Genomic DNA, 25072 nt, shown 5'->3' on the forward strand with positions numbered 1-25072 from the left:
TGAGTGACTGCTTTTCTCTGAGGGCGCACTGAGGAGTGGCGGGGGGGCACGGTCTTTCAGCTCTGGGGCCAGAGATTGGGAGGCCGCCATGTTCATTCTTATCCTCTAAAGCTGTGCTGAAAGGCTTCAGGGAACAAAAGCCACATAGAGCAATAGAGAGTCATTTACACTTAGCCTGGCCCCCTGCAAGGGCAGTGCAATTCTACCAGGGGCAAAGACACCTGAGAATCAGTGCAACAGGCCCCTCCCCCAGAATATCAGCAAGAACATCCAGCCAAGACCAAGTTTACCAATCACACAGAACTACAAAACTCCAGCTAGGAGAAATAGTATATAGAATTCATGTTTTTTTCCCCATGATTCTTTAGTCTTCCAATTACAATTCTTTTTCTCTTTCCTTTTTCAACCAATTTCTTATTTTATCAACTCTTTTTTAAGTCTTTTTTTTAATTTTCATTTTTACAGTTACATTCTACCTTTTCAGTGTATTTTTTTTAATTTTTATTTTTTTAAAGATTTTATTTATTTATTTGACAGAGAGAGACACAGCGAGAGAGGGAACACAAGCAGGGGGAGTGGGAGAGGGAGAAGCAGGCTTCCCGTGGAGCAGGGAGCCTGATGCAGGGCTCGATCCCAGGACTCTGAGACCATGACCCGAGCCAAAGGCAGACGCCCAACGACTGAGCCACCCAGGCGCCCCCCTTTCAGTGTATTTAATTTTATTTTTGCATATATGTAAGTTTTTCTTTCTTTACAATTTTGGGATGTAGTTTCTTCTAACAAACAGACCAAAATACACTCAGGATATAGTGTATTGCTCTGTTCTGTTCACCTGTCTGTTTATATTCCTTCTCTTTTTTATTTTTGTCTTTTAATTTTTCATTTTTAAAGTTACATTCTATCCTTCCATTTTATTTAATGTTATTTTTGTACATATATAAGTTTTTCTTTCTTTACAATTTTGGGATCTAGTTTTCTTAAAAACAGACCAAAGTACACACAGGATCCAGTGTATTACTCTGTTCTGTTCACCTGTCTGATTATATTCTCTCTTTTTTTTTCTTTTACTTTTTTTTTTTTTTTTTTGGTTTCAAGTCCCTTCTCATTTGTTTAGTGTATATTTCTCTGGGGTCGTCATTGCCATTTTAGTATTTTGTTCTCTCATTCATTTATTCTTCTCTGGACAGAAGGACAAGATAGAAAAACTTGGCAGTACTGACTGCCAGGGACCTAATCAGTATGGATATAAGTAAGATGTTGGAACTAGAGTTCAGAATAATGAATATAAAGATACTAGCTGGGGGCGCCTGGGTGGCTCAGTCATTAAGCGTCTGCCTTCAGCTCAGGTCATGATCTCAGGGTCCTGGGATCGAGCCCCGCATGGGGCTCCCTGGTCGGCAGGGAGCCTGCTTCTCCCTCTCCTGCTTCTCCCTCTCCCGCTTCCCCTGCTTGTGTTCCCTCTCTAGCTGTCTCTCTCTGTGTCAAATAAATAAATAAAATCTTTTTTTAAAAAAAGATACTAGCTGGGCTTGAAAAAAGCATAGAAGACACTAGAGAATCCCTTTCTGGAGAAATAAAGGAACTAAAATCTAATCAAGTCAAAATTAAAAAGGCTATTAATGAGATGCAATAGAAAGTAGAGGCTCTAACTGCTAGGATAAATGAGGCAGAAGACAGAATTAGTGATATAGAAGACAAAATGATGGAGAATCAAAAAAGCTGAGAAAAAGACATAAACAACTACTGGATCTTGAGGGGAGAATTCAAGAGATAAGTGACACCATAAAGCAAAACAATATTAGAATAATTGGGATCCCAGAAGAAGAGGAAAGAAAGAGAGGAGCAAAAGGCATATTGGAGCAAATTATAGTGAACAACTTCCCTAATCTGGGGAAGGAAACAGGTATTCAAGTCCAGGAGGCACAGAGAACCCCCTTCAAAAATCAATAAAAATAGGTCAACACCTCGACATATAATACTGAAACTTGCAAATCTCAGAGACAAAGAGAAAATCCTGAAAGCAGCTCAGGACAAGAGGTCCATAACCTACAAGGTGAGCAACATTAGACTGGCAGAAGACCTATCCACAGAGACCTGGCAGGCTAGAAAGGACTGGCATGATATATTCAGGGTGCTAATGAGAAAAATATTCAGCCAAGAATACTTTATCCAGCAAGGCTGTCATTCAAAATAGAGAGATAAAAAGCATCTAGGACAAACAGAAACTAAAAGAATTTGTAATCACTAAACCAGCCCTGCAAGAAATATTAAAGGGGATCCTGTAAGTGGAGAGAGAGCCCAAAAGTAACATAGACCAGAAAAGAACAGAGACAATATACACAAATAGTGACTTTACAGGTAATACAATGACAGTAAAGTCATATCTTTTGATAGTTACTCTGAATGTAAATGGGCTAAATGCCTTAATCAAAAGACACAGGGTATCAGATTAGATTAAAAAAAAAAAAGCAAGACCCATTGATATGCTGTCTGCAAGAGACTCATTTTATTTTTATTTATTTTTTTCATTTAAATTCAATTAGCCAATATAGTACATCATTAGTTTCAGATGTTGTGTTTAATAATTTATGAGCTGAGACTCATTTTAGATCCAAAGACACCTCCAGATTGAAAGTGAGGGGGTGGAGAACCATTTATCATACTAATGGACATCAAAAGAAAGCTGGGGTGGCAATCCTTATATCAGACAAAATTGGATTTTAAACCAAAGACTGTAATAAAAGATGAGGAAGGACACTATATCATAATTAAAGGGTCTATCCAACAAGAAGAACTAACAATTGTAAATATTTATGCTCCTAAAATGGGAGCAGCCAATTATATAAACCAATTTATAATAAAATTAAAGAAACACATTAATAATAATATAGTAATAGTAGGGGACTTTAACACCACACTCACTACAATGAACAGATCATCTAAGCAGAAGATTAAGAAGGAAACAAGGGCTTTGAATGACACACTGGACCAGATGGACTTCATAGATATATTCAGAGAATTCCATCCTAAAGCAACAGAATACACATTCTTCTCAAGTGCACCTGGAATATTCTCCAGAATAGATCACATCCAGAGTCACAAATCAGGTCTCAACTGGTACCAAAAGACTGGGATCATTCTCTGCATATTTTCAGACCACAATGCTTTCAAATTTGAATTCAATCACAAGAGGAAATTTGGAAAGAACTCAGATACATGGAGGCTAAAGAGCATCCTACTAAAGAATGAATGGGTCAACCAGGAAATTAAAGAAGAATTTAAAAAAATTCATGGAAACAAATGAAAACGAAAACACAACTGTTCAAAACCTTTGGGATGCAGCAAAGGCAGTCAAGAGGGAAGTATATAGCAACATAAGCCTTTCTCAAGAAACAAGAAAGGTCTCAAATACACAACCTAACCTTACATCTAAAGGACCTGAGGAAAGAACAGCAAATAAACCCTAAACCCAGCAGGAGAAGAGAAGTAATAAAGATTAGAGCAGAAATCAATGAAATAGAAACCAAGAGAACAGTAGACCAGATCAACAGAACTAGGAGCTGGTTCTTTGAAAGAATTAAGAAGACTGATACCCTGGCCAGACATATCAAAAAGAAAAGAGAAGGGACCCAAATAAATAAAATCATCAATGAAAGAGGAGAGATCATAAGCAACACTGAAGAAATACAATTATAAGAACATATTATGAGCAACTATATGCCAACAAATTAGGCAATCTGGAAGAAATGGATGCATTCCTAGAGACATATAAACTACCAAAACTGAAACAGGAAGAAATAGAAAACCTGAACAGACCCATAACCAGCAAGGAAATTGAAGCAGTAATAAAAAATCTCCCAACAAACGAGTACAGGCCTGGATGGCTTTCCAGGGGAATTCTACCAAACATTTAAAAAAGAATTAACACCTAGCCTTCTGAAGCTGTTTCAAAAAAATAGAAATGGAGTTTTACTTAAAACTCCCAAACTCTTTCTATGAGGCCAGCATTACCTTGATCCCAAAACCAGACAAAGACACCACCAAAAAGGAGAATTACAGACCAATATTCCTGATGAATATAGATGCAAAGATTCTCACCACGATACTAGCCAATAGGATCCAACAGTACATTAAAAGGATTATTCACCAGGATGAAGTGGGATATATTCCTGGGCTGCAAGCGTGGTTCAACATCCACAAATCAATCAATGTGATACACTACGTTAATAGAAAAGACAAGAACCATATGATCCTCTCAACAGAAAAAGCATTTGACAAAGTACAGCATCCTTTCTTGATTAAAACTCTCTACAGTGTAGTGATAGAGGAAACATACCTCAATATCATAAAAGCCATATACAAAAAGCCCACAGCAAATATCATTCTCAATGCGGAAAAACTGAGAGCTTTTCCCCGAAGGTCAGGAACACAGCAGGGATGTCCACTCTCATCACTATTGTTCAACATAGTACTATAAGTCCTAGCCACAGCAATCAGACAACAAAAAGAAATAAAAGGCATCCAAATCAGCAAAGAAGAAGTCAAACTCTCACTCTCTGCAGATGATATGATACTCTATGTGGAAAACCCAGAAGACTCCACCCCTAAACTGCTAGAACTCATACAGGAACTCAGTAAAGTGGCAGGTTATAAAATCAATGCACAGGAATCAGTTGCATTTCTATACACCAACAACAAGACAGAAGAAAGAGAAATTAAGGAGTCGATCCCATTTACAATTGCACCCAAAACCATAAGATACTAGGAATAAATCTAACCAAAGAGGCAAAGAATCGGTACTGAGAAAACTATAAAATACTCATGAAAGAAATTGAGGAAGACACAAAGAAATGGAAAAACGTTCCATGCTCGTGGATTGGAAGAACAAATATTGTAAAGATGTCGATGCTACCTAGTGCAATCTACACATTTAATGCAATCCCTATCAAAATACCATCAATTTTTTTCAAAGAAATGGAAAAAATAATCCTAAAATTTGTATGGAACCAGAAAAGACCCCGAATAGCCAGAGGAATGTTGAAAAAGAAAAGCAAAGCTGGTGGCATCACAATTCCGGACTTCCAGCTCTATTACAAAGCTGTCATCATCAAGACAGTATGGTACTGGCACAAAAACAGACACATAGATCAATGGAACAGAATAGAGAGCCCAGAAATGGACCCTCAACTCTATGGTCAACTAATCTTCGGCAAAGCAGGAAAGAATGTCCAATGGAAAAAAGACAGTCTCTTCAACAAATGGCAATGGGAAAATTGGACAGATAGTGTAGAAAGGCAGGAAAGATATTACCAGTCTCACAGATACTTGTGGGCTATATACAGACTGACGTAGGCTGGAACCCTGGACCTACTCTGTACTGCCAATGTCCCCAGAAGGGAGAGCTTCATCCTCCCAGCCTCAGGTTCCTCGGCAAATGAGGACTGGAGATGACAAAAAAGGTGAGATCATCATGACTGATACTTTTAGTTGCTTATAAGCCACAGTTTTACGAACATCATTTAGTATGATCTTCACTATAGTCTGAGACATGAATTATTATTATTCCCAATTTAAAGGTGAAGTGATTGGAAGAAAAACAGGTTAAGAAACTTCCTCACATAGATCCATTATATCTCAATTAAAAAAAAAAAAAAAACAGTGAGAAACTTCCCCAAGGTCATACAACTATAATGGAAGAGTACTGAACCCAGCTCTTCCTGCTCAGTCACCTAAGCTCTTAAGAGCTAAGATATACACACATACACATACATATAGACACCACATATATAACCACAAAACCCATATATGAATAAATATGCTTAGATAAACACACGATATATACTCATGTGTATAGACATGCATGTATATAGATACATTCATACACACATGCATAGCCACACTCATACATACACCTCTATACAGACATACATACTCCAACACACAGGTACAGATGCACATATGTATAGACACATAATATAGAGATACACACTCAGGCACACATATATGTAGACACACACACACACAATGTACAAACACACCCACACAAAATGTTGCCTAGCTTTTCCAGCACTGCTGGAGAGATTCATTAACTATTGTTAAAACCTTCCTGTCCCTTCTCCCATCAGCACCCATCCCATACAGTTGTCCGTGTGAGAAGCAACTTGACTTCAAATAGATCTATTTCCCTTGAGCACCTGACTTTCATCCAGGAGCTCCTAGGTATAGCCCTGGTTCGCTTTCTCAGCATATGCTTCCCAGCATGGCCCGTCCCTCTGCATTAGCAGGCACAGGAGCCTCTGGCTGGACCTCACTTCCTACTCCTCTGGGGGGAAATGTCCACATCGAAGACTGGCCTCACAGAATGAGCCAGGTGGAAGCTAGCTTGTCAATATTTGTAATCAGATCTCTCTAAATTCAGAAAAATCCACCAAGCCTTTTTGGTGTGACACAACCAGGTGAACAAAAATCTAGTTTTACTTAGATTGATATACAGTGGATGGAGTCTGGAGTGTAACCAGTGCTTAATGAATGGTAGCAACTGCTATTATAAAAAAATAAGACTCACTATTATTACTTATAAAGAATCAAGTTTTCCTAAATTTGGCTTTTGATATCTTAATTCTGGGGCTTTTTAATGCCTAAATACAAAGTTCTGCAGTGAGTTTAGGTTCAGTTACAAGAACATTCTCTCAAATTGGACTTTAAGAGGCTAGGGACTCTGGAGAATGATGAAACAGTAAACAGGTTACAATGTTCAGCATTTTCTGTTGATGTAAATAAGTGAGATAGATATAAGAGTTGGAAATGGGATACAGAACCCACTGAACCTCTCAAATACGTGAGACCCGGGTGTATCTATTACTAGGGGAAAAGTGAACAGGGCTCCCTTTCCCCTCCTCAAACACACACTCCATGATTTAGTTCTGCCACATCCCATCAAACACAACTCAAGTCTTCCAAGCACAAAATTTCACTTTTTTAAAAGACGAGGACATTATGGTTTCACCTATACCTTTCCAATAAAAGGGAGAAAAGGAAAAGAGAAACAGAATAAAGATTTAGAATGCTGAAATTTTATGTCAAACTAGGAAAATTTGCTTTTTTTGGTGTCTCGGTGGAAAGCCCCCCAGTGATTTCAAATCCAAGGGCCATTGGGATTGGCTCTCAAATTGAATCCCAAGGCAGTGGGGCTCCAGAGTCACTAAATTTTGCTCATCCATCAGAAAGGAGATGCAGTGGGAGGCTGTAATGTGATACCAGGCTAGAAAAAGTGCTAAACACAGAAGAGACTGGAACAACTTCACAAATCTTCATCCCACAGAGAGTAGAAAGCAGGTAGAGGGGCAGGCGGGGAGGGCGGGGGTCTTGGCAGCTGCCTTATGGCAGCTAGGGGAGCTACGATTGAAATATCTATTTCCACAGAGAACAGATTCACATCTGGAGTCCACCATTTAATTTCTCCCAACACTAAACAGATGCTTACTTTTTAGATGCTAAATAATGTATGCTTAAATATATTCTAAACCTAACGTTTTCTAAATACAACAAATGCAACTCGGTATTCTTTACAAGGGCCAAAATGGTTCTAACAGGGAATATTAGTGCCAGAAAGGACCAAAGAAATGAGCTCTCATCGCCCTCCTTTTTAGGAAGGAAGAAACTGAGTCCCAGACAGTTAAATGACTTACTGATTCAACACAAATAGTCTTCGACTGACCTGGAAGGAGGACCTCAATGGTGATTTTCACTTTAAATATTTTAAGCTCATAAAAACGTACATGTCCCATGGAATTACAGGAGCTGTTAAGAAGGTGTAAGTGCCAACTAAAAGCATTTCCCGGGGATCCCTGAAGGTCATGAGCTTGGGCCGCACTGATGCTGCAATTTCAGCAGGGCCAGGAAAGGGCTCCCTGCGGGAGTCGCTGGCCTCTCCCAGAATGGGGAGCCACTGTGGACATCCTGGCAGAGAGAGCAGCACAGAGGAAGGCGAAGAGCACCAGCCAATGAGATGCACCTGACATCTTCTAGAGACAAGCTGGTGAATAGAGGAGAACCTGGAAGGATTCTGGAATTCCCGAGATTCTGCCAGAGAGAAGAGTCACAGAAGTAATATTTTCGGACTATTTTTAGTACACTGTTTAACTCCCAGGCAGGATGGCTGAGACCAGCAGGTCATACAACCACTGTAGCAAACACATAGTAATAGTCTTGACCACGCTCCTGACACAGGGGAAGGCAGCCCGCACAGGTAAGCTCTTAGGAACTTCCACCAGCCTCACCCGCTAGGCCTTCATGTACCCACTGCATCAGAGAAGCCCGGAGAAGTTCCGAGACCCGTGGCAGCGTTACAGTTTTATTCTGGGTCTACTAACTCGGGAGCCACCCTGGGAGAGTCACTGGCCCCGTCATGACCCATTTTCCCAAATCACTATCTAAATGGGTCATCCAGAATAGCACAGTTCAAAATCAACGGGCATTTTCCTTCCTCCTTGTTTTCAGAACATCATCTGGATACAGCCGACATAGGAGAAAAAAAGTTTATTTCAAGAAAATCATGTCCCAAGCTTTTCTCTGAACATTTTAACATTTCTGAAATCGGGATGTGAAACTGATTCATATATTCAATGTGATCGTGTTTTCTCCCCTGAAAAGCTGTTATTAAATTGGTGGGGTAACAGCACCTGAGACTCGAAGAGTGATCTTATTTATTTTTAGGGGATAAATGCCCTTGAAAATCTCAGATGAACCATTGTAAGGGGTGTGGTCCTAGCAAGTAATTCTTAAATGCTTACCTAACATGTTGCTGGCCTGAACTGTGCCTTCTCTATATAAGCTTTCTATCTATAATGCAACTGGGAATGAGGGTCCAGCAAAAGGCGCTGAAAATCTGGGGTCTTTCTTTCCTAGACTCGGTCACTAAGGACCAGCTTGGGCCTATCCGTGGCAGATCCAAAATTCCTTGAAGGGCTCGGATGCAGCAGACTGTCATTGCATTTGATACAGCTGCGATCTGAAGGCATCCAATATGGGGGGCGAGGCATACTTTGTTGTCATGGTATTGAGTTTAAGATTAGCAGATAATCTAATTTTCTCTAGGGAGTCATCAAAGTTTAACTTAAATATTGGGTTCACTTCATAGTTTTACAAAATCAAGCTCTCTGGATCTTTCTCATCTATAAAGTAGAATTAATAGCACCAACAGCAGATAGGTACTATAAAGACTGTTGCCTGTTAATAAAAATTATTCCAAACCTCTTTGTGAAATAAAATGACAAACTATAGAAATGATCCCTGAAAGTATAGTCTTTTTGTGAAATAAAATGAAAAGTAAAAAAGATTGTGGCATGTAATAGATGTTCAGTAAGTGTTAGTTACCTTCCCTGAGTAATATTTTATGCTTCTCCCTATCATAAAGAGGAGAATCTCACCACTCTAATCAATACATATATGAAAATAACTTGCAACCACCAATGGTGAGACACCCCGAAATACCAAAGTATTTCATCTGCTTCAAAAGCTGTAAAGTGAAAATCTGTAGTGAATTAAAACAAGAGGTACACAGCTTCAAAGAGAAGGCTGATTTGAATGGGAAAAAAAATGAATATAACGCTAAGTCCAGCATGAGACGATGCCTCAGAAAACTGGACTCCACTACCATGTGGACTCTTACCGTACCAGTCAACGGCTGCCTTGTGTAGGGAAGGGTGAGATTTCCCCAAATTAATAGAATGATCCTTTCATGCCTTCAGGAATTGTGTGTAACTTTTCAAGAAACAAGACTCACCAATGGAAATTAAAAGAGGAAAATAAGTACATAGGCTAGATGCGGTGGTTACATTTTAGTTTTTTTCCTTCTTTTTGAGCTCCTAATAATTTCGCCTGATTGGAGCATGCAGTTGTCAGTTACAGAAAGGAGACTCTGCATGTTGGTTGTGGTGAAAGTATCACCAACCTGTGATCATCTCTCTACTTATTCCTGCTACTGAAATCATACAGAAAGATATTGAATACATATTTTTGAAACAAGTAATGCAAATACAGATCTATTTAAAATATAAATGAGTCTGTGGTATACTCCTCTGACCGTGTTTATCCTCAAAGGGAACCTCACAATTCTGCCATGCTGCTATTGTCCATTAGGAACCCAGATCCTTTTTCCACTTTGCTTTGCTCTGCTCTGTCCTAGGGAGTTGGATGGGAGGGTCTACCCCTATGACCACATCATTCAGGCTGCCCGACCCTCTCACTTGGATTGGCTTTGGCCATTAGGAGGGAAGAAGCAGAGGAAAGAGAGGGAGGTGGGGGTATTTTCCCCAGGCTTCCTCCCTGCTTTAGTGTCTGCCACTAGCCGCATCTGTCTCCAGGACAATTCCTGTTAGATGGTCTCCCTCCTCCTATTTCAGCTCACTGTGGGCTCTGTTAACAGTTTCCTCCCCTTACCATTTCAGCTTAGGAGTGGTGATGGCTTCCTGCTATTCTGGTCCTAGTGACTCAACATTCTGTAACATTCCCTGCCTTACATTTTCCAAAACTCACAGCTGAACATGCCTCCTGCTTTCTGTGATGGTTCTGATTGATATGTCCACAAGTAAGCTAATAGATATTAAAATTTGTTCCTTGCTTCCAATGATTCAGTTAAAGCAAAATTCTATATTTTAGCATATGCTGGGTTTGTTTTTTTAAATTCATTTATTTGACCAAGCCACACTAGACAGAGAAGCGGAAAGACTAAAGGATCATATAGTATGGGTAAGTTGTCTACATATTTTAAAAATATTGGGGCACCTGGGTGGCTCAGTCATTGAGCATCTGCCTTCGGCTCAGGTCATGATCCCAGGGTCCTGGGATCAAGCCCCACATCAGGCTCTCTGCTCGGCAGGAAGCCTGCTTCTCCCTCTCCCACTCCCCCAGCTTGTGTTCCCTCTCTCGCTGTCTCTCTCTCTGTCAAATAAATAAATGAAATCTTTAAAAAAAAATCAACAAATTTTATTGCACTTTGTTTTCCTGTGTGTGGCACTGTTTCCGATAAATAGGATGTTGTGTATGGTAATTTAAATTATTTCCAAAGATAATGATTTGGCAGCTTGGTTATTTGGTGTGCTCCATGAAGCCTGACAACATGACACATTTACAGGCAGGTGTTGGAAAAACAGAGCTGATATTCAAACTCTTGGTGTCACAGGTAGTTATAGTCATCATTTTGTAATCTGTTCTGAACCCTCACAATGATTTTGTCCTCTACCTGCACATGAAGCAGCAGTACGACCTTAACTCATTAAAATATCCTGAGTGGATATGAATACATTACATATTTCGGTTTACAACACTTAAAAAATTCATTAAAATAGGTTTTGATATATATCTTGGAAATGAAATTTAACCCATATAAGTCACTATCCCTGTCAGAAATTAATTAAGGAGAATAATTTCATGCAACTTTGAGGAAATAGCAATGATCAGGAAGAAGCAGGGAAGGGTAGGAATTAATTACATGACCATGGGCCTTGTAATTGGAAAAAGACCATCCCAGACAAAGTACACTGGTGACACAGACCTAGAACAGACACAGTATTCTATTCCTGTCCCTTCCTGCTTCTGTTTCCTCATGACATCCACAGAAATTTCCATATGATGTAAAAGCAACCAAAAAAAGCTTCAAAGGATGAGAGAGAGAGAGAGAGAGAGAAAATGGGAGAGAGAGACACAGGGAATTTTAATTCTGGAGAGGAGCTAGGCTCTTATAATCTATTAATGCCCTTAATGTAATGAAATAAATCTCTGAAATAAATTTCCATATGACATGAAAATGAGAACAAAGATGAAAAGAAAAACAGCTACAATTATCACAATAATTCTCCCCATATTCTGAATGCAAGCCTATTAGAAATACCTGCCTGTAAGAAATACCATAAGAAAATACCCATCCTCAACCTGACAAGAGTAAAATGCAGCTCCCACAAAGGAGCACTAAAATTACACACTTTGAAACAATATTCAGCTTTATAGATAATGAACGGAACACACATTTAAATAAATATAAACTACCATCTCACACTTACTGACCGAGGAAACACAAATGAAAATAATCTAGTGTTGGCAGGAGTTACAAGGATTCATACAAATTCCTGTGAATGAGTGCAGTGAACTTGGAGAACAACCACACAATAGTCAACAAGAGTCAAAACACTGATCACAGCCTGGGACCTAATAATTCCAACTTTAGAGTCAGGACCCTCAGATGCAACTCGAAAGGAAAAGAAAGTCATAGGTGCAAATTGTATGTATGTTTTTTAACATGCCTTCAATAATGTGGAAATAGCCTTTTTCCAGCTATAAGTGAGTAAGCAAAAAATGATACGGTATTATGATCAAATAAAATACTTTGAAATTTGAAATATACAAACTATGTACATGTTAGAAAAGTATCTCTAAAGCAATCTTGAGTGAAAAAAGTAGAAATAAAATGATTGAGCCATTCACTTATTCAATAAGTATCTGTTAAATGCTTACTACTTTCTCACGTCCCTGAGATTTAAGTACTCATCCCATGATCATTTATCATGAACATTTCCAAGTACACTGGCCAAGGTCACAAAGGTTTTAGTGGTGAGCAAATGTCAGGCGTCTGTTACTGATACTAAGCCTCTAACAGCAAAATATTGTCTCTCCACTACAATTAAAGCAATAGGTTCCTATTTCCATAGGCTTTATGATGAGTTGGAAAAAAAAACACAACAATTTAGCCAAATAAAATCTTGAGACTTGCAAAGTAGAATTCATTAACAAATATGACGACTTTATTTTTTGAAGAAAAATGAAGGATGGGAAAGTCATTACAAGATGTACTTCTAGGCACCCAAGTATTTATGACTTCTTTATTCAATAAAAAATGTATTACTCTGTAGACAAGAAAGTGTATTTAATTTGAGTGATGGGTATTTAAATACTTGCGCTATACTGCACTTAGAGGGATGTAGGCACACTATGTTCCCATAAATAATTAAATGGGTACTATAGCTAAAGACATAAAAAGAATGGATCATAATTCCCTCTATCCATTGAGGAGAATTCAAAGCTGTCTTTATGGTGTCAACTCATTACACAGTGCACTCTTACAAATGTTAATGATTCTAGGAGACCATTAAAATATTCATCAATTCATATCGGACTTCCTTCCCTGTCAAACCCTCCCAGCCTCCCCCACCCATAAAAAACTTACTATAAACATACTTGAGTCTCTTGTAAAAGACTAGTAAGAATGGTGTTTGGTTTATAATAATATTGTTATTTATCTCTTATTCGAGGTGATCATGACTTGACAACATAAAATATAGCTATACAGCAAGTAATGTATCTTTTTTGATCATGTAGCTGTAAAGCATACAAAAATATGGAGCTCCATTAGGCACATTTAATTATGTTTAGATGACTCTTTAGCTCTGTGGAGTCTCATCCGAAGTTGTTATAAAAAGAAAGTATATTTGAACAATAGCAACAAAAACCTTTCTAGGGTTTGTATGTTCCCCAGTTTTCTCTGTTTTAATTATCAATTTCCCAAATCCTAAATTTTTCCAATGTTTTCGGGTTTTTTTAGATTATTTATTTACTTATTTGAAAGAGCGAGAGAGAGCGAGAGAGCACAAGCAGGGGGCAGGGACAGAGGAAGAGAGAGAAGCAGGCTCCCCGCTGAACAGGGAGCCCGACCTGGGGCTCAATCCCAGGACCCTGGGACCATGACCTGAGCCAAAGGCAGATGCTTAGCCACCCAGGCGTCCCTCTTCCAATGTTTAAGAAAAAAAGTTTTTCCAAAATAGGTATATCTCTCCTCAAGTCTATGTACACTTTGCTTGGTTTGGGGGCTTTGGGTGGGCTGCTGCTGTTCTAAATGAGGATTTCTGCCAGGAGAGTGACTCTCTGATACTTCAAGGACATTGATTCACAGCTGGTGGCACAGTGATCTGGATAAAAAGACAGAGATCCTTTGATTATTTCAACTTATTTTTGCTAGAATTTTTTTCTTCCGTCACTGTTCACTGAAGTAAAATGTGTTTTGTCTTCCTCGGGGTAGGCATCAATTTGAATTAAAAGGAGCAACTTGCAAGACCCATTTATTTTCCACTGCAGAGAAAGGAGGTAGGGGAGTAGCAGAAAGAAGGCACAGAAGTACAGAGAAGGAGGAGGGCTAACACAAATTGCTCCATTCCTTTGAAGCTGCCTCTCACACTATCCCTCCCGTTCTCTTTCTCATTCTTCCTGGGCTTACCCAGCTGGGTCAGGAGGAGACGAGGGCTGGCATCCCTGATGGAAGGAGAACAGTTCCCAAGGACATTGCTTGAGGACCCCAATGCATCTCTGACTCTGCAGAGTGATGCAGAGCTCAGGCAGTACCAAGGGCCCACACCTCCCCCCCATAAAACCCACAGCTGGATCACCTCATGTCTATTGGAATGGCTAAATCAAAAGTACCTACCATACCGAGGCTGACAAAGATTTGGAGCAACTGGAACTCTCATGGATCGCTGGTGGGGATGCAAAATGATAGAGCCTCTCTGGAAGTTTGACAGTTTCTTACAAAGTTTTTACCGTATGACCCAGCAATCTTAGACTCCTGTATATTTACCTTAAGAAGTGAAAATTTATGTTCACATACCAAAAAAATTATACATGAATGCTTATAATCACCAAAAGCTAGAAACAATTTAAATATCCTTCCAGGGGAAAATGAATAAACACACTGTGGTTTATCTAGAAAATGAAATTGTATTGTATGAATTATATCCACACAATGAAATAATACTCAGCAATAAAAAACAACATCCAACAACATGCAACAACTTGGATGAATTTCAAAGACATTATGCCGAGTGAAAGATGCCACTCTCCTATGGTTACATAGGAGGTCATATAAATGACTCCATTTATATGACATTCTAGAAAACACAAAAATAGAGCGATGGGGAAAAGATCAGAGGTTGCCAGGGCAATGGGTGGGGGAAGAATGTGACTACAAAGGGACAGCACAAGGGAGTTTTTTTTATAGTGGTGGCACCGTTCCATATCCTGATTGTGATGTTGGTTACATGAATCTATACATACTCAAAGAGTACATACAAAAATTCAAATTTATTGTATGATACTTTAAAAAATAAAAAATAAAAGGAGCTTTAAAGACAGAGAGAGAGGAAGACAGAGAAACAGAGAGAGAGAAAATCCCTGCCTGGAATCAATAAAAAATCAAAAATGAAAACACTATCCATCCATCCTTTTCTCTCTCCTTTCCATTCCATAAACATTCATGGAATCTCTACACTCTAATACCTTACTTTTCAGGCTTAGGAGAGGGAAATATCATTTGCCAGGGTGGGGTTAGAAGGAAGAAATATGAGGAAAATAAAATTTCCAACAGCAATGCAACAGTGGCTAAAATTTGGGGTGTGTCATTTTTCTTTTGTAAAACTTGTGTGGGAACTCACCTTTATTCTGACCCCTGAGTATAGGGTGAAAAAAAAAATTTCAGGAGTGAAAGAAAAGCAAAATCAAACAAAAAAACTTTCAAAGTATTTCAATATATGGTTGCCAGGAAAGGGAGACCATCACAGAATAGATGGATGTGTGATGTAATCCTTTACAGCCACGCCCTTCCCAGAAAAAGAGAAGAGTTGTCAAATAATCACCAGGCCCACTGCTGTCTGAAGGGCACTCTGGATTTCTTTCCTACGAAAGAACACTAAGCTAAGCACGCTCTGGACTTAGAAAAAAGTGCTTTCGACAATGGTGAATTCTCTTAGTGTCTCTCATCTTTGAAAAACAGGAAAAAACAATGAGCTAATCAACAATTATGATAAATAACTTACCTAAAAACTTATGCCACAAAAAAAACTAATTAGAAAAATTATCCAAAGCCTTAAAATAGAAGTTAGATAAACCGCTAATTGGCCTTTGTAGGAATGGTCCTTATGTGGTTGGGGATCCTGGCTGGGCTGGCTGAGGGATGCCTCCAGGAGTTCCTCCCTCAATCCAGCAATACACACGCAGGAATGTGTTGGGGCAGGGTGGTGGGGGGTGTCATGGTGTCACATAGGCTATTTGCTCCCTGTGAGTAGCAAACAAGTAACGAGGCTCCTCAGAAGAGAGGCAGGGCGGCAGGCAGAGGGATGAGGAGGCAGGAGCACAGACAGAGTTCAGAGTGTCTAGTGATGCCTGCCACCTGCCCCCTGGGAGACCCTCACGCCACACAGATGTCATCAACCACAGCTGTAAATCACCATGGGCAACTTCGGGGGCTTGGAAAGTCATGTCTCTGGAAAGATCTACATCTATATCTTCTAGCTCTATCTGTTGGCATCTCTTCATCAATCATGTCACTGCCAAATGTCACAACCATGCAGGTGTCATGAAGGCCAGGGCACCTCAATTCTAGTTGCACTTGAGAATCACCTGGGAGCCTTCGAAAACCAACACTACGGCCCATTTTCCAGAGATACGATCGTGGCTGAGGTGGTCCAGCAGCAGTACTAGTAACTATAATGATAGAAACCACTGGCAACACCACAGACCTTTTACTGTTCAGCTGACATTTCAGCATTGTATAGATATGGCTTCGAGGCATAATTTACCCCCACTACATTTTAAACATCTGTTACCCACTGTTCCTAGTTGGTGCTAATTCTTCACTAGGGGAGACCTTTTGATTACCCTTTAATGCACACAAAGGAAGACTGTTGGACTTCCTGCGTGCGTTCTGTCTGACCTAGTACTATCAAGCAGAGAGGAAAACATTTTCTCTTTAGGCTTTATACTGTCATAAAATGTACAAAAAGATGTAATTTATATTTTTCATAAAAGTTCATTTCATAGGTGATTTTAACATGGGCTATTTAACTGTTGATTATGTCATCCTGAATTCTGATCATGGGTTGTGTATCTTCTACCTTCAGACTAGGCAATAGCCTCATTTTCCTTCACCCAACTTTTTAGAAGGTAGCCTCAAAAACCAACTTGTAAATTGTTGGTTCCCCTCACAGTGAACGGAAGATGTCCTGATACAGTCTAGCAATGAATATGAAGAAAAGATTCTATAGGATCAGAAAATGCTTTCACATGGCATTCTTTCTTCTGAAATTAAACAACCAAGAAAAAATGTCAGGTTACATGAAGTAAAGACAGAACTATTATAATTATAATTGGAAAGGTCTAGAAAATTATCTTTTTTATAAGAATTAATTAGAATCTTGTTAAAACCCTAAAAGACAGTGTCTTATGATCACCTACTAAGTCTACAGAATTAATCAATTCACACTACGCACATTGAGAGCATGCCACCTTGTTACTAGCTCTCTAAAATGACCCATCTTTGGCTTCTTCAGAGTTGAAGAAAAAGTATAGCTCGAACAGTAGGAAACGTCTTGTGGGCAAAAAGTTATAACCTGCTCTGTAAGAACAGCCTAATTGTTTAAGATTCAATACCCTTAGTTGGAAGAAATTTTTCATTTCCAAGAGAATCCTCAGAGATAAAGCAGACACCTGAGAACTTCATATCTTAGCATAAGTGTGGGAGAAAGGGATCCACTTCAGCTCCTTCTAAAGACTTCTGTGTGGCTCTTGAAGAAAGCCTGGAGGAAGACACAGGTTCCTCATGGGAAGCTCCTCCATCACTTGGGCTTCCTGAACAGCCCTTCACCTCAGCCTTTCCTCACACCATCCTCTTGGCTTGCAAATGCTCCTCTAGCTCATCTCCAAAGACCAATCTCTTTTGAGAATTTTCCCCAAAATATTTTCTGGCAAAAGAAATCTTCTGGCTCATTTGGTACTTGTTCTGTCCACTTTCACAAATAATTGTGTGAAAGCTCACAGAAAGTAGGCTATATCCCACCCTGGGACCTAACACAGCACCTTCCCCAACAGTGAGTGTGTGAACAAATGGAAACCGGAGAAAATTTATAGGATGCTTTGGAACCCCTGGAAATGTGCTTATTTTCTTTAACAATTTACCAAACAAATTTCTTCATTCTTCTTAACCAAGTCCATGAGGACCATTACAGAATCTATGAACCTCTTGAAATTGTATATAAATTTAAAGTATGTCCCCCGCCCCCTGCCAACTACACAGACCCTGGAGAATCTTTACAGCTCCTTTTAAGTCTTTAAGGTAACTGTAATATAAAACTCAATTTGAAAAAACTCACTGCTCTGAATATATTTTTGTATAAACAATAAGATATAAGAGCTTCCTGAAATGGTTAAACAGTGAAATGAGCCACCTAAGGCAGCCTCTACCCTCTTGATATTTACAAAAGAACAGCAATTCTCTGTTCTGATTGCTCCAGACAACAACCTGCCTGAGAGCCAGAATGAGCCACATGACTCAGAATATGAAAGCATTTAAACTAGAAGGTGATCAGAGATCATCTAGTCCAGTGGCTCTCAGACTGCAGAATACACAAAATCACATGGAGGGCATATCAGGACACTAACTGCTGGGTCCCTCTCCTACTGTTCGTTTATGCTTCTGTAGGTCTGAGATGGGGCCCAGGAACATATTCCTAAGCAATTCCAGGTGATGTTGATGCTGCTGGTCCACAGACCACACTTTGAGGACCACTACCCTAATATTATTTCCTCATGTTATAAATGAGTAGACTGAGACTTTCAGAAGGTAGATGTGGCCTACCCAAAACAACACAGCTGAGTCAGAGCCTGGGTTCTAACTGCACTCTGATCAGCAGGGTCCTCTTAGGTGGGTCCCATCTGAGTCTCTGAAACTTGTAGATGACTGCCACAGACACAAAAATGTCACAGCCGGTGACATTCAAACTACTTGGCAATACTAGTTTTACCTGATACCTGATATGAAGAGAAAGGAATCTCTCATTCTGCTCAATCCAAGCAGAGAGTTGAGAAAGAGGTTTTGTTTTGTTTTCTTTTGTTTTTTCCCTTCATCTAAATGATAAATCTCTTGTTGGCAGTTTTATTGTTGTGGCTAAAATGTTCTTTTGAAACAAAAACATTATGTCATCCTTCTGACAAGGCAATAAGAAGATTCTTTTCATGGGGCCATGTCCATAGTGTTCTAATAAAGACATATTTTTTTCATAAACATGTTGAATAAGTTTTTAAAAGTTATTTTGAAAGGTGTATATTTTCCAGCATTTTGGAATCTCTCTCCCAGCTAGCTCTATGTAGCAAGACCCTACATAAAAGCATGGTCAACAAGATTTGGCCTCAACCAAAGCCTTTCATACTCTTACCTTGCCCCATCCCAGACTACTCAGGGTCTAGCTTCAGTCTCCTATCTGTTCCTGACCTCCCCTCTCATGGCATCAGGCTCCCCCCAACGTGTGGGTTTTCACACATTGATCTTGCTTCTCAGATCTCTGACCTATATTCTGGACCTGTCTCATAACCTCCTTTCTGACTCAAAACATGAAAATTCATCACCCTGTAGTATGACTTGGCTTCAGGACCCTCCCTTAGGAAGGACCCCCATTCTCCTACTTCATCCTGCCTACAAGCCTTTCATGTCACATATCAGACTGACCGAACTGTGGCCAAAGTATTATAGAAAAAGTGAGCACAACACAGGTTATAGATGATATGTGTTTACTCAACATCACAATGCATTAAATTACTTAAAAGCATTTAAAAAGACTTCCTAGAATTTGTGTTTTTCTTTTACTTTTTTCAATATCATGGAAATAATTTTCTACTTTTTTAATGAAAGATCGCCATTATCAATTATACTTTAAACAACAGGTTTCATATTAAATATAAATATAAAATATAAAACCCCATAGCTATAATTTCTTCCTATAATAATCACTATAATTGGTTCTCTAGTATAGTGTAGTCAAAACTGAGGAAGGTTGTACAAACCCTGAAAATCCACTTGATTCTGGATGGGAAGGACGGAAGACCTGATGGACTCAAGCCATGTAAACTAGGAAGGAGATGAATCTCGCCTTGTTAACAGTTTTACTCCTAGATACTCTCAAGCTGGATGGGACTTCATTTTCTCACTCTGACCTTCACACCACCTAAGACCAATGGAACAGCAGCATTTTATCGCTGATACCACACCGGCATCATAAGCGTTTATTTGAGGCCCTTCTCTGTGCCAGGTCCTGCATGAGCATTCTTTCTGATTTTCCAACAGTTCTGCCAAAGGTTTAGTAACTTCCCAGGGCTTCACAACCTGGGAAACGAAAGAGCTGAGATTTGAAACTGGGTCTCAGATTATAGTCTAGCAGTTCTCAAAGTGAGGTCCAGGAACCCCTGAGGTTCCTCAAACCTCTTTCATGGGTCAGTAAGGTCAAAGAATTATCTGAAAAGGCGACTGAAATGTTACTCTTTTTTCCAACAATCTTTTGGTGTAAAGCTGGATTTTCTTTTTTTTAAAGATTTTATTTATTTATTTATTTGTCAGAGTGAGAGAGAGAGAGAGAGAGAGAGCACTAGTAGGGGAAGCAGCAGACAGAGGGAGAAGCAGGCTCCCCGCTGAGCAATGAGCCCAATGTGGGACTCAATCCCGGGACCCTGCGATCATGACCTGAGCTGAAGGCAGACACCCAACCGACTGAGCCATACGGCTGGATTCTCTTACTGTATTCCAACCAAAACAACATATGGCCACAAACTGAAAGCAGACACAGAGGAGAATCCAGCTGTCTTCTATTCAGTCAGACATTAAGGAGATTTGAAAAAAAAATGTAAAGCAATGTTACTCTTCTCACTAAATTGTTTTGTTTTGGAAAACGTGTTTTTTTTTTTTTAATTAAAAATATGTCATTTATGTTAACATATAATGGGTTTACTAATATTATTTTTAAATGGATTAATACATATTTTAAAATATTACTGGTTTTGATTTCTAAAATGGTAAATACCCATAGGTATAGCTTACCTAAACAAAAGCTCTTTGTGGATCCTCAGCGCAAAGGACTATCACAACCTCAACTGCTGTTCTTAGGTATTACAACTTTGATTCATTGTATCACCTCCATTCCAGAAGGAAAGTTCTCCTTGCTGGAGATAGGCAGGTGGAAAGGAACACCCCTGCTCTCAGAAAGCAGAACTCTTATTGTACCTATTATTTATACCACACATGTGGCACTTAGCTAAATGTATAAGTGAATATATGATTTTAGAAAAGACACTTGTGTTCAGTCTCCTCAGTTAAACTGAAAGTTTCTTGAGGACATCAATAGTACTAACTCCCTTGGAATCTAGCACAGATTGAGTCTTGAATAAAAATAGTGATTAAGGAAAAGTAAAGAAGAGTTGGTATCGTGAAGGAGAAGTCTTATGTAGGTGAATAATACAATGTAGAGGGGGAAAAGCACATATAATGGAGAGACAGACTTAGTTCAAATCCAAACACAATGTTGATAATCTACTGGATTTCTCTGAGCCTCAGTTTCCTTATCTCAGAGTCCCTAATTCAGGGGTGTTAGGAGGAGTAAACATATCATATACGTACAACAACCATCATGCAGTAGGCATACAAGAAATATGACTCCAGATGGAACAATGACGATGACGGGTCAGTTCCAGCTCAAAGGCTGCACATCCAAAAATCCAGATGCTTGAGGGGACACTTTTCTCAAGTGAATTTCTCAACTCTCTGCCTCTCCTGGCTACTGATGTCATCATTAAGTTCACTCATTTTCCTGTATGCGTCACTTCAGTCTAGTATTTAGTCCTTTAGAGATACACATACATTCTGTTCTTGGAACTCATTGGCAATAGATATAAGTACTGGAAATACCCCCTCTATGAGAAAAAAAAATAAAGAAATTGAATACCACACTATAGTGATATTTTCAAAGTTGTAAAAAAAATTACATTATCAACAGTAGTACAACTCCACTTAGTGGCTGCTGAGTAGAAAATCTGCCTCTTCAAGTTGGAAGCAATATAAACATTTTCAAAAATGTGATTAGAGGATGTTATGAAAAGTATTAAGTAAAAATGTCTATCTAAAATTTAAGCCCCTGTTTAGCAAAACAAAAAGGCAAAAAACAAAAAAATTTTTAAAAATGCCATTTCAGGCAGTAACTCTAGGTTTATTAACTGTGAAGGCATCCCAAACCATTTCATTTAAGATTCTTGTTTTGTTACACCACCAGAAAATTGGCTCTAAACCCATCTACCATAGGCCGAGAAAATGTTTACAATCTAAAACTGTATTTACACACATATGTAATGTAATTTTGCCTTTTAAAAATAGGTTTAAAAGTAAGAACTTGTGGAAGATGAGAGTTACATGAAGCATCTGAGCCACAAAAGCATTTTATGAACTATCATTCTTTTGTTTTGCATTCTTTTCATAAAGGAATATATTCTTTTTAAAAGCAGTAATTTTTGCCCTTTCTTTAGATCCATCCTACTTTTTTAACCTAAAACTGACACTAGGTGGAGCCCCTTGTCCAAGATTTGGAGTGATTTTTGAAAAAGGAAAGGAAAAAAATTACCAATTGAAAGCTAAACCAAAAAGGCATTTTTATCCTTTCATTTCTTTTAAGGATTTTATTTATTTATTTGAGAGAGAGAGAGAGAGAGCAAGAGCACAAGCAGGGTGAGGGGCAGAGACAGAGAATCTCAAGCAAACTCTGTGCTGAGCACAGAGCCGGACACCGGGCTCGATCTGACAACCCTGAGATCATGACCTGAGCCAAATCAAGAGTCCACCGCTTACCCGACTGAGCTATCCAGGCACCCCTTATCCTTTCATTTTTAAAATGTATCCTCAAAATCTACAGTGCCACCAGAAAAGAATGTTTCTTTCTAATAATTAAAACCTTGACAATGGATAGGACCATTAACATTTGCTACAGAGAAGCACCAGTTAGTTGCAAACCTGCTGCTACACAGTCAACAGCCTTAAGTTTCTGAATTCAATGCAAATATTAAATTTTATTTGGAAAGGAGGTATGGAGGGAATGAGGAGTCAAATCCTTTCTGGATACCTGTAGAGATATTTTAACAAGGGTAATGTTCTCCTGTGTCTGAAGCAGACACGTTACTCAAATACTTCACGACATTCCAATTAGAGATACATTGTTATTAAAAGCAAGCAAAAGACTTAAAAACGCCAGACAAAACATCCAAAATACATTCCAACCTTGAAGTTTTCCATGAGGCAGAAAATATAGGAAGCCCTAATCAGATATTTCAGGGTGCCTGCAGAGGGAGGGGTTTCTGAACTGAACAAACTGCATGTTTAATTATGGGTTCATAGGACTTGCAGTTAAAAATAGTCTCTAACTGTACTCTTGAGCCTCACAGTGGACTCTAGCTAGGGGAGATAAGCCTTGTGAGATAACCACCAAACTTAGTGATCACTCTTTGCTGCAGGATAAAAGCACCACTATCTGCCTACAACTATCTCCCTCCACCGTTGCTAGCTTGGCTCCTTCTGTGCTCTCAGGGCTGTCCTTCCAACCCAAAAATGCTTGAAATGCAAAGTTCAGATCAGCAGCAAGGAGAACCCTTGCCTAATTCCCAAATGCTGTGCTGACAGAGCCGACAGGGATCTGTCAGTTTCCTGGACAATAAATTTTGAGGACTCTTTTTTTTCCCTTTAGATTTATACAAAATCTTGGACCAGGCAAGACATAGTTCTGCTGACAGCTGAATTATGTAGCAGAGTAACCTTTGAACAAGTACAAATCATTGACCTCACATAAATTCTTCCCAGAAAGTCCAAGAAACTGGTTTAGTCAGGGTCAGGTAGGTATGAAGGCAATCCAGTTCTAACATAGTGGGATTTACACCTGTTTAACCAAAACAATTATGAAAAACAAATATTCTTTGATGTTTGCCTCATATTTTCCATAGGCAAGCTGATTTTTTTTCCCTTTGTGAGCTTTCATTAAACTCAAATTACTGCTCTGCTACCATAAATTATTTCTAGAAACAAAACTAGTAGGGGTAAAGAAGAGTAACACTTAGGAGTGGATAACTTCTTTGATGACAGAGGTAATTTTTTCAAAAGAAAAGAAACTGAGCTTTGGGTCCTCAAGCCATTTGGCTAAAACAAAGACCAGGCAAACTGGGCAAACTATATTTAAAAGATACCCTTGGTGAATATCTTTAATATCTTTAATATCTTTTCATATAAAATTAGTCATTAAACTTTATATATTTTCATACCAGTTTCTCAAGGTAAAGCAGTTTGTCCTTTGGCTATGATATAATGGAGTTTTCCAATTAGTTTTTCAAATGGGGGGTGGGGGTGGGGGTAGTGCGGTGGGAGCTGGCACCTGTCCTGTGGCATAGAAAATACACATTTACACATTTTCCCCTCAACACTGCACTTTCTCCATCCCTCCCGTCAGCCTTGTAGCCAGCATCGATAATATGGTAATAGAGTCTTCCAGAGTAAAGCTTATATTCAAATTGTTCTCTAACAGACAAAGGGGAGCCAGGTACCACCTATCTACTCCTGGCATGATGCAAGAGAGGTGATGTCAAATCTAGCGGGAAGGTTCAGTGCAGACCCACCAGCTTTATAGTTCTCTGCCCTCCCCTCTTTATCTCCAGAGTAACAACCTCAGAAGAGTCAGATGAGGAGAATGGGTAAGTGAGGTTTTAAAAATTTTTTAAAATAGGACTTTAGGACTGACAGGAAAAATGGTTGATAAAAAAGCGATCAACCAAAATAGATTTTAGAATAACTTTGTCTAGCTAATAATCTCATTCTCTATATGCCAGGGAGAAAAGAACTTGATGAATCAATTGTTTTTCCTTTTGCTGACACTCAGTATTGGTCCTGAGAACAATTCCTTTCTAAGCAAAGTAATGTTTAACCACTTTCTTATCATCAACCCTGCCTCATAAGCATAATTGAGAACTTTGCTATTGTAATTCAGTATGTTTCATTTTTTTCCCTTTTTACTAAACCTATGAGAGAGAGAGGAAGACATAATGTCTTACTGATCAGCACTTGTCATCATCCTGGCAATTCTTTAGGTTCCTTTCTTGAATGCAAGTTTGAGTTGGTTTCACCCATTTTGAATGGTATCTATCTTCAGCTAGCCCCCATTGTTCTGTAAATATATAGCATTTAAAATTT

At 39.0% G+C, this 25072-nt stretch overlaps 1 long non-coding RNA gene and 1 pseudogene across 1 annotated transcript in view; one reads left to right on the forward strand and one right to left on the reverse strand.

The window, feature by feature from the left end:
- LOC144379786 (uncharacterized) overlaps nucleotides 1-25072 on the forward strand; it is a 50618-nt gene that overhangs the window by 169 nt on the left and 25377 nt on the right. The gene's annotated exons all lie outside the window — the stretch shown is intronic.
- On the reverse strand, nucleotides 9236-9307 carry LOC118522532 (small nucleolar RNA U3; annotated as a pseudogene).

This window comes from Halichoerus grypus, chromosome 13, assembly GCF_964656455.1.
Source record: "Halichoerus grypus chromosome 13, mHalGry1.hap1.1, whole genome shotgun sequence".
In the NCBI taxonomy this organism is placed as follows: domain Eukaryota; kingdom Metazoa; phylum Chordata; class Mammalia; order Carnivora; family Phocidae; genus Halichoerus; species Halichoerus grypus.